This window comes from Acinonyx jubatus, chromosome C1 (assembly GCF_027475565.1).
Source record: "Acinonyx jubatus isolate Ajub_Pintada_27869175 chromosome C1, VMU_Ajub_asm_v1.0, whole genome shotgun sequence".
Lineage (NCBI taxonomy): Eukaryota > Metazoa > Chordata > Mammalia > Carnivora > Felidae > Acinonyx > Acinonyx jubatus.
This window is the reverse complement of record NC_069381.1, coordinates 78,531,189-78,542,014: the sequence shown is the minus strand read 5'-3', so window position 1 is coordinate 78,542,014 and position 10,826 is coordinate 78,531,189. Positions and strand designations below refer to the sequence as shown.

General features: G+C 41.5%; 1 non-coding gene across 1 annotated transcript; it reads right to left on the bottom strand.

The window, feature by feature from the left end:
* Positions 1 to 9,798: 9,798 nt before the first annotated feature.
* TRNAR-UCU (transfer RNA arginine (anticodon UCU)) lies at positions 9,799 to 9,883 on the bottom strand. The gene is given in 2 exon segments: positions 9,799 to 9,834; positions 9,847 to 9,883. It is a non-coding gene; the product is annotated as a tRNA-Arg (tRNA).
* Positions 9,884 to 10,826: the final 943 nt, after the last annotated feature.

The window sequence follows — 10,826 nt, the reverse complement described above, 5'->3', positions numbered from 1 at the left end:
CAAGATTAGTGACCTCTGATCTTTGCCACACAAAAAAAGCATTCGAGCTCTCTAGGTTAGGAGGCAGTGGTGAGGAAAGAGAATTGAGCCTAAGTGCCGAGTCCAGCTCAGTCAGTCCGTAAGCCACCATAGAGGTGTTCTGAGGGTTTACTTTTAGTTACATTTTAACATGCTCTCTTTTGTTCTGTCCCCATGGATTCATTTTTAATATTACTTCATTATATGTATTTTTGTGGAGCCACTTAAATAACTTGGAACAAAAAGAAGAGTTTTTAACAATTAACAAAACTTATTCAGTGGAATAAACAATTCAACTAAAAATCATTTAAAGTTATCTCTGTTAACATTTATATGTTATAGTTTCATCTCAAATATGATCTTAAATTTATTTTAAACCTTCAAAACTAAAGAAAGATATCTAAGTATAATTATAGTAAAGGTCAGAAGGAAATCTACAAATAACCTTCTACAAATATCTGTATATTTGAATAATGGATGTATTTGTCCTTTGTTTTTAAGCAAAGCAGTTCTATGGAGAAGTAGGTTTTGGTGATTTTGGCTTGTGTCCCTGAATTTGGTTCACCTGAACTAAGGCTTAATGACTGAGAAAGTAGCTTGACTCCTTAGCTGAAAAGCATTATAAAACATACAAAGTGCCAGTATGGTAGAGTGTGCTGATAAAAGGGACATCAACACATTGTAAGACCTTGAAAGATTTCTAAAACGCCCTACCTTGTTGCACAGGCTTAAGTGAGGAAATGAGGGAACAGAAAAGGAGGATGGTAGAAATCAGATGAAGCCAGGGTGAAGTCAGTAAACAGTTCTATAAAACCAAGTGTAACAGTTGGTAAAGGTGGGGCCTGAGCTTCCTAATGTCTAACAAAAATCAGTCCTACGTGCAGTATTGATATAAAAACTGCTTTAGAGAAACATTTATTCCTTATTATTAAGACCTGAGAAACTGTCTCATGGGTCCCCATAACAAGGATGTCTGATGAGAGGCCATACTTGGCTGTCAAGGATCCATGGCAGTTTTAAAAAGAAAAGGCGGGGGGGGGGGGGGGGGGGGTGGTTGAGAGCTATATAGAAAAGTTTAATAAAAACTTGAGTAACTGGGATAAATTTATGGGATTCCCACTTTTAGAAACAGTAAGTTACAAGAAAACAAATGAAAAAAAAATGTTAATACCATTTCTGAGGTATGTATAGGTACTTTTTCCATTCAGTTTCTCCATTACAGACAACTACCGTTCAGAGTAACAACCTGAACCTAGGACATTTTATTGGAAGTTTTCAGTAAGGACTGAAACAAAAAATGCATTCTAAATAGCTGTTCCCCAAGCATCTGACCAATTAAAATGTAAGATGCAGGTCTTCTCATTATTACATAAGCTAAAATGAGGAAGAAAGGTTTCTAGTTTTAAAAGTGAAGAAGGAATGCTTCCGATTAATAGCTTCGAAGAAGCAGAGTTAATAGCATGACCTGTTATTAACTATCCTAGCAGATCAGTGTTGTATCAAAGAAATGAAACCTCAAAACGAGCTAGGAGATGGGAAGTTAGATAACAGTGGAGAGTTCCTGACGTGGAAAAAACGTGATTAGTAAATACATCAACAGTGAGGAAGGCAAAATTATTTTAGGTACAGGTGATGGGTGGTGCATAGTGTATGTTCCAGTTATCGCTGTGTAACAAATTACCCCCCAAAGCTCAGTGACTCCAAACAACCACTGTGTTTTTATAAATCATGATTTGGTGGGTCAAGGCGTGGCTGGGTGATTTGGGCTCCACATGGTATTAAGATGAGGTCACTCTGGTATTCAGCTAGTAGCTGAGTAGATCTGGATGGTTCAAGATACTTCCCTAACATGTTAGCTAGCACCTTATAATGTTCTCTTTTGGGCCCAACGCATAGTATTTAGGAAATTCTCCCTACCTGCCTCCTTCCTACTCACCCCTCCGGAGGAAAAAGGATTGAAGTGAACCCAAGATACTGGGCTCTATCTTTATAAGTGAAGAGAGTTGCTGTATTAAGTCTGAAAACGTGCAGTCACTCTTGCCCTGTTAGGGTACAGGTCTACCTCCTCTCTTCCAGGGAAGATGGGAAACTGGAGTTGGGGCTATTCTGAGCCTCACTTTCTCTACTAAAAGTAGGGGATGATGGGAATATAAATTATTCCCTCACAACTTAGCTGAGAAGTCCTTCAGTGTCCCCAGCTGTGCGATGAGTGGTACTTTCCCTCCCATGGGCTTTTCTTATGGTTACAACCAGGATTACAAAGGAGGGACTGGTAGGGCTCAGGCACCAAATCTGACCTCAGACCCCATGCAACATACTGAAATTCTGACGTCTTGTTCATTAAGGGGAGAAAAAGTGAAATATGGATATGAAAACTATGGTTAGATTTGGTTCCAGTTACCATGAGAATTTTAGTTACCATATGCAGTGAAGAATATTACAAATGATGAGAAGGTGTTTTCCTCGACCTTTTTAAATGATGGGAAAGAAATATGTGCTTGTAGTCACCCATGTGAAAAGAAATGTATGAAGTTTTGTTCAGTCTCATTCTCTCCTACACCTACTCCTCCACCCTCCATAGAGTAACATGCTAAAGTAAACACAAAAAAGACACACATTGTGGTTAGACTTTCTAGATATTAATGTTAGCATATTATCAGCAAGACTTATTTTTTCCCTTAAATGTATGTATGTATGTATGTATGTGTGTATGTACTCAGATTTATACACATACACGTTGCCAAAATAGCAATGAACATTGAGAAGAACAAGTCCTAGCTTAATTCCGGAATGTGAAGCTCATCAAAACCTTGGCTAATTGTCTAACGTCTGCCCTTCCAGCCAAATCTGCCACTACTTCCGACTTGAGCTTCGCACAAGTTCATCTCAGCTGCCTTGATATAGAGGGGAGTTAAATTTTTAGGTAACTGTATATGTGTGTACATACAAAACATATATAATAATTTAGGTAACCTCAGGTAAACCTACGAAGTAGATGTTACTATTATCGTCATTATGTAAGTTAAGAAACAGGCACAGACAGCTTAAGAAGTAACTTGCCTAAGGTCACAGAGCTAGTAAGTGTAACTCTTGTCACACTTGTATTTTAGCCTTGCACTATAACTATCTGCATACCTGTTTCCACATCACCAACAAAATCTGCTGAGCTTTCTTCCTTTCCTTACTAGGTACGGAACACATAATTTGTAGCTGAGAATGTGGCTACCTGGAAAAAGAGAAAAAAAGCTATGATTCTCGCCTTTCTATGGGATGTGAGTGAAAACAGTATGTGCAACTTCTGGGAAGTGTCCCTGAGATGAGTGAGCTTGGAGTGGGACTCTGTCCCTTTATTTTCTCCCCACTAACTAGTATGTTGACCTGATGGTAGGAGAGGAGCAATCTTCTCGGAACATCAGGAGGAGGCTGCATTTTAAGGTGAAAGAATAAAAAGGAGCCTGGGTGTCTCTTGATCCAGTAGTTGCCACTGCCTGATCTTTCACCTGAGGAAGACACCTCTATCTTGCTAAATGCATTGTTTGAGTTTCCTGCCACTCACAGCCAAAGCCAATCCTAATTAATGGGACTATCGATCCATGGCTCCCTGCCCCACACTAGGGTGAACTCTTAAGAAAATGCACTCTATCTCACTCTTTCCTACGTGGTTCCTTATGCTAGTACTCAAAAATATAAATCAAATTGAGGATGAATGAGATTATAAAACATTTCTTAATTTATATTAAGATGGAGAAAGCCCCAGATTAGGAGGAAGCTGAATGAAACCACTCCCGGCCTCTGGTCTTTCAGGTCTTTATGGACCACAGGCAGCAGTAAGATGAGAGTGTCTCCACCCCTTCAGGCAACTCCTTCTTTGTCAATACCTTCCTGGAGTCTTGGGTGTGTGGGGCAGAGCTGGAAAAGAGCACAAAGAAAATAGGTCTTCAAAAATGAACACCTTTGGTTTTCCCTTGACCTTCATGCTGGTATCCCCCTCTCTTCCTACCTGCCTTAGAAGAGCAGATATTTTCCCATCATCTCTAGGCTACTCTTTTCATCTTATTCCTGATGATCTTTGCATCTTAATTTAAGATGCCAATTTAAGAATTAAGATCTGTAAAATGGGGATAATCATTACTTGCTAGGACCTGGGGAGTAATTAAATGGTGAGGGCTAAACTGGTTGGCATAAGCAGTTGTTTGGAAAACTGTTAGACGTTTCCCTTTTCCTCTTGACTCCCTTCTCTAGAGGCACCTTGCTCCATCAATTCTTGGAGAGAATACTTCCTTCTAGTTTTCTTCCTACTTCTCTGGCTACCCTTTCTTGGACTCTTTGAAAACCTCATTCTTTGCCTATCCATCAAATGTCTGTGTTCTGGGTTTCTCCCCACACCACCCCTAGTTCCAGCCTCCATCATTTTTTTTTTTAAGTTTATTTATTTTTGACAGAGAGAGAGAGAGAGAGAGCAAGCATGAGTGGGGGAGGGGCAGAGAGAGGGAGACACAGAATCCAAAGCAGGCTCCAGGCTCTGAGCTGTCAGCACAGAGCCCGACACAGGGCTTGAACTCACAGACCACGAGATCATGACCTGAGCCGAAGTCGGATGCTCAACCGACTGACTCACCCAGGTGCCCCAGCCTCCATCATTTTCGTACCTAAACAACTCAAAGTGCCTTGAACTGGTCTTCCAGCTTCCAGTCCTGCACTGTTGGTCCAGCCAGGTATCCACACTATAGCCAGAGTGGGGACAGAAAGCACACATTGAATAGTCACACTGCTTCCTACCTAAAAAGCTGTTCAGTGGTTTCCCACTCACTACCTTTTGTCAAGTCCACAGTCCTTAACATGTTTGTATAAGACCTCCAGGACACAGTGCCTGCTGGAATCACTGTAAAGAGATACTTTGTTTACATGTTTCTCCACTCTTAACAGGAGGAGCTTCTAAACAGTGTACTTATGCCTGAGATCCAGCATATAGTAAAATGTAAGTAGTCAATAAATGTTGGATGAAGTTCAGAAAATCTTTAATGGTAAGTAGTATCACAAGGCTGCCCATATGAAAGTGATCTAGGGAACAGACAAAATGTTTTTTTCCCCTTCATCATTAACATTAGGTTTTGTTTTTGTTGTTTTTTTTCTTTTGCTTTACCCTTTCAAAACTTAACTTTTTTATTACAAGGATAAGATAGACTTCATATGAAAAAATTCAAATATTACAATGAGATATAAAAAAAGAAGGCCCACCCCCCCATATCATTGTTCTTCCTGCTCCAGCATTGTTAACTGCATATGATTCCAGAAATTTTCTATGCACATACAACCATAGTAATACACATTATTACTATTATTATTAGCATTATTTAGCCCAAGAGAATCATATTAAACATGCTCATTTTCATATTGGCTTTCTTCATATAATCTTGGATATTTTTCCATAGTATACATAAATCTTCCTCATTTTGTAAAGGTCTGCATTGTATTCAATTATATGGCTCTACTATACTTTCTTCAAACAATTCAATTGTTTTTTTAATTTTTTAATTGAAGTATAGTTGGCATAGGTCAGTTTCAGGTGTACAATATGGTGATTTGACAATTCCATATATTAAGCAATACTCACCATAATAGGTGTAGTTACCATCTGTCACCATACAAAGTTAATGCAATATTGACTATATTCCTTGTGCTGTACTTTTCATCCCTGTGACTTATTTTATAGCTGACGTTGGTACCTCTTAACGTCCTTTACCTATTTATCGCCCATCCTCCCACCCCCAACAACCACCAGTTCGTTCTGTGTATTTAGGAGACTGTTTCTGTTTGTTTTCAAACACTTCACTATTGATAGACATCTAGGTTATTTCCAGTTTGGGGCCATTCTAAATAATGCTGCATTTATGGTATATGAACAAATGTCAATCTTTCTAAATATGCAAAAACTGCAAAATACTAGAATACCAAAATAAATATACATCACAACCAAGTAGGATTCACTTCAGGAATGCAAGAAGGGTTGAATATTAGAAAATCTCTCAATATACTGCACAATATTATAGATCAAAGGAGAAAAATTTCCACAGATTACTGACAACTAGGTATAGTTTCTTAATGTGATAAAGTGTGTGTGTGTCTGTGTGTGTGTGCATGCCAACCCCAAAAGCTAGCATCATGCTTAGTGGAGAGCATTCCTATAATGATCGGAAACAGGACGACTCAGTCTACTGTCACCATTATCACAAAAATGAACATTTTCTAGAGATACTAGCAGATGCTATTACAAGAGAAATAATAATGAGGCATAAAAAACAAAGATAATACTATAATTATTTGTGGGTGATAGATTTCCAAAAACCACAATGTAGTTAACTGAAAAAACTTTTCCTTTTAAAAAAGTGAGATATAATTCACATACCATAACGTTCACCCCTTTAAAATGTGTAGCTTGCTGGGATTTTGTATATTCAGAGTTGAGCAATTGTCATCACTCATTCCAAAACATTTTTATCACTCCCAAAAAATCCCATTAAATACCCATTAGCAGTCACTTCATATTCCCCTTATCCCCAGCAGTTAGCAATAACTAATTTACTTCCTGTCTCAATAGATTTGCCTATTTCGAATATTTTATTTAAGTAGAATCATATAATATGTGGTCTTATATGACTAGTTTCTTTTACTTGGCAGAATGTTTTCAAGATTTATCCATGTTGCAACATGAATCACTATTTCATTCCTTTTTATTGCTGGATAATAATATTCCACTGTATGGATACACCATATTTTGTTTATCCACTCATCACTTGATGGACATTTGGGTTGTTTCTACTTTTTGTCTATTAAGCATAATGCTGCTATGAACAATCGTACAAATTTTTGTGTTAACACAGGTTTCACTTCTCTAGGAGTGAGATTGCTAGGTTCTATAGTAACTCTGTACAAATTTTTGACTAACTGCCAAACTTTTTTCCAAAAAGATACCACCATTTTACATCCCCACTTCTCCACATCCTTGCCAATGTGTGTTATTGTCTGTCTTTTTTATTCCAGCCATCCTAGTGGATGTGAAGTGGTATCCCACGGTTTGGAACTGAAAAGCCATTTTAAATAGTAAAACAGTTCAATTAAGATGGCTACATATAAATTTATTATTTAAAATATCGAAAGCCTTCTTATATACAAACAATAATCACTTAGAAAACATAATGGAATAAAAGACTCCAACAAAAAGGATAAAGTAGGAATAAAGTTAACAAATAATTCAAGATCTATAATAGAAAACTTTTACATACTCCTGAAAAGCAACTGAACAAATGGAAAGGCATAGGTGTTCTTTTTTTCCCTCCTTTCTGCTCTTAAATAGTAAGATTCAACATAATCAGTTCAATTCTCCCTATATTAATCTATATATAACATGACTCCAATACAAATATCTCCTAAGATTAGAACCAGACTAGCTGTAACTAAAGCTCATGTGAAAAGGCAACGCAGAATTATGGTTTTACCCAAAGACCCAGGCTTCCTGGGTTCCCATCCTGGCATACTGCTTATTATTAGCTGTGTATTCCTGGTCAAGTTACTTAACCTCTCTGTTTCAGATGCCCCTTCCATGAAAGGGGATAATATCTACCTGGTAGAGTTGTCAGGAGGATTAAATGCCTTAAAATGCATAAAGCACTTAGAATAGTACCTGGTATATAATAAATGCTAAACAGGTGCTAGTTATTAACATTATATGGGAAAAACAATTCAAGAATAGCTGAGGAAAAAATTTTAAAAAACTGTTATGAGAAAGGATTGGCCCCATTAGACATAAAAACAGCACAGTTCTGGTGAATCAGAATGAAGACAGATCAATGGAACAGAATAGAGAATCCAAGCACCCCAATGCAAGTGGAAATTTAGAAAATGATAAAATAGGCATTTCAAATAAATGAGTATAGAAAAGAAGAGTTAGGGTGTTCATTACCAGTGATTCTGGGACCAAATTCCCACTTTACCCTTGATACAAAAGTATATTCTGGATGAAATTAAAATTTAAGTATAAAAATAAAACCAGATAAAGCACTAAAATAAAACATAATGAAATTATTTAAGAATCTGAGTGCAGTATAACCCCAAACCTAGAAGCCATAAAGGAAAAGACTGATAAATCCAAATATATGAATTTCTGTAAGGCAATAAAATAAAATACTATATAGGAAATCAAAAGACAAATCAATTGAGAAAGAATAATTGTAACACATATAAACAAAGGACTGGTTTCCAGAATATGTAAAGAACTACAAACCAATACGAAAATGACCAACTATGCAATAGAAAAATGAACAAAACCTAAGAACAGATAAATAACAAAAAAGAAATACAAATCATTCCCCATATGAAAAAACGCTCAGCTTTCCCTCGTAATAAAAGACATGCATTGACACTACAACTAGAAACCATTTTGCACCTGTTTGATAACACATGGGTCTGTGAGAGTAAAGTGGGTACAATCTCTAGGAGAGTAATTTGGCAATATCTATCAAAGAATGAACAAACAAACCCCTGACCCAACAATCCAACTTCCTAGGAATCTATCCTATAGATATACTTGCACTTGTCTACAACAATGTAAGAACAAGCATGTTCACTGAAGCACTGTAACAGGAAAATATTTACACCTGAATTTCCAACTATTGAAGACTGTTAAATCATTACAATACATACGTACAAAGGAACAAGGCAGGTCTACCTATATTAATAAGTGAAAGAGCAAGTGTAGCATACTACCAATTGTATATCAACAGAGACAACAGATATAAAAATTGACACGTGCATAAAATACATTTGAAAATATTTCCAAGAAACCATTTTCACTAATGGTTATAAAGAGAATTGAAAGGCTTATAATCTTATATAAAGCTTATAAAGAGAATTGAAAGGCTAAGGTATAGGAACAACAACGCTTACTTTTCTCAATGTTTTTTGACAATTTCGGATTTTTAATTTTTTGCATCAAATTTGTTACAGTGAATTTTGAAAAGCCCATTCATTGATGTACTTGCATTTAGTGAGGTGGAACCCTAATCACATGCAAACCTATGAGTTGTCGGAAGAGATGCAAGATAGCAATCCCTGCCTGGAGGAGCTGACAGGCAGAACGGACCTGGGACTCGGTTCCTAGCACTGGAATCCTGGGATTGAGGAGCGGGCGTTCTTACCAGAAATGCAGATTCCTGGGCCCCATCCCCAATCGACTCCATTCGAGGCCCTCAATGACGCCCAGGAATCTGCATTTCTGACAGGATCCTACTGGGGATTCCGGTACGTGACAATTTTGAAGCCTCCGGGACTGGAAGGGCAGTCAGCCTGCACAGCGCAGGTCACGGTGTAGGCCCATTTTCTCATCCTTCCCGCGCCCTCCCTAGCGCTCACCGCCGCGCTCCGAGCGAGGGGTTGTCAGCACAGGAGCGTGGGGGACACTCCTCCGGAACAGCCGAGACCCGGGCCAACTTTGGGCCGAAATGGCGAGGCCTCGCTTGGGCCACCGGCCGGAGCCGTTCCTCCCAGGTCCTGGATCAGGCTCCGCTGTCAGCTGGTCCCAGATCCTGAGCCACAGAGCTGAGGAAGCGGGGCGGGGGGCGAGCGCACTGGCGCGAGCGGCTAGAGGTGGAACGGCCGCAGAAGCCCAATGCAGAAGGAGAAGGCAGAGATGGAGAGGCAAGTTCAACCGTTTAGGAAAAAAAATAACGGGGAGAGAAACGATGGGGTCAGAAAATAATTTCGGGGGGGAATCGGGAAAAACTGCGACTCCGCCGGGACTCGAACCCGGAACCTTTGAATGCCTTCAGCCTCTAGAAGTCCAATGCGCTATCCATTGCGCCACGGAGCCACCTGTTGGAGTCTTCGCGCATCTGCTGTGTTAAGCCAGAGGCGACGGCCCCGCGCCCTTCCCACCGCCCCCTAAGCCGTCCCCCCAGCCATCCGTCTGTCTTGCCGAGACCACGGTATTGCTAGCCTGGGTAGCGACCACCAAACGTGTGCCGAAGGCGCCCGTCCTTCCCCAGCGGCCGCCTCACACGAGGTCGCCGAGCCCTGCGACTCCGCTGGGCCCCAGCCGGTCGGTCCGAGGGCTGCCAGAGCCGGGTCCTGGGCCTACCCGGGGCGCCGCCGTATCTGGCCGCTCAGGACAAATCACACCCTCGCTCTTCCTCCCCGGTCCCTTCCTGCCCCGAGCGCCCCCGCCTACCGGGTCTCTCCGGCGGCCGCTCCCGCCCCGCCCTGGCCCCGGCGACACGGAACCAAGCCGGCCGTTGCGCCGTTAAGCCGGGCCGGTAACGCCGGGCACTTACGTCGCACCTTTTAGCCGCCGATCTCGAGCGGCGGCCCCTCCCGGGTCCCTGGCTCTTCCCTGGCGGGCCGCTGCGACGTCTGTGTGCGTGCTTGTGCGTGTTTTATTTGCGCAGGGTTCGGTAAAACGGGGTTTGGGTTGCATTTCGCTCCCCACAGACCCAGAGCCGAATTTCTGAGGTATCCGGGCTCTGGTGGACTGAGGGGGGCGACGCGCCCCGCGCCTGGCATCCTCTGAGAGCTTGTCCGAGGGCGGGGAGCTGTGTCCGTGGACGCCGCGCAGCCGCCCCCAGTCCGCGCCCCAAGACCACGCGGTTGCGTGGGCGGCAGCCATGAGGTTGGCTGCGCGCGTGGGAGCGCCGGGAGCATGCGTGTGCGGGTGCGTGCGGCTGGAGGGCGCGCGCCCGAGCGCTGCCGCGGGGTTCCCGGGGCGGCGGGAGGCGGCCAAGCCAGTGGCTCCTCGGAATGGCGTGGTCGCCACGAAT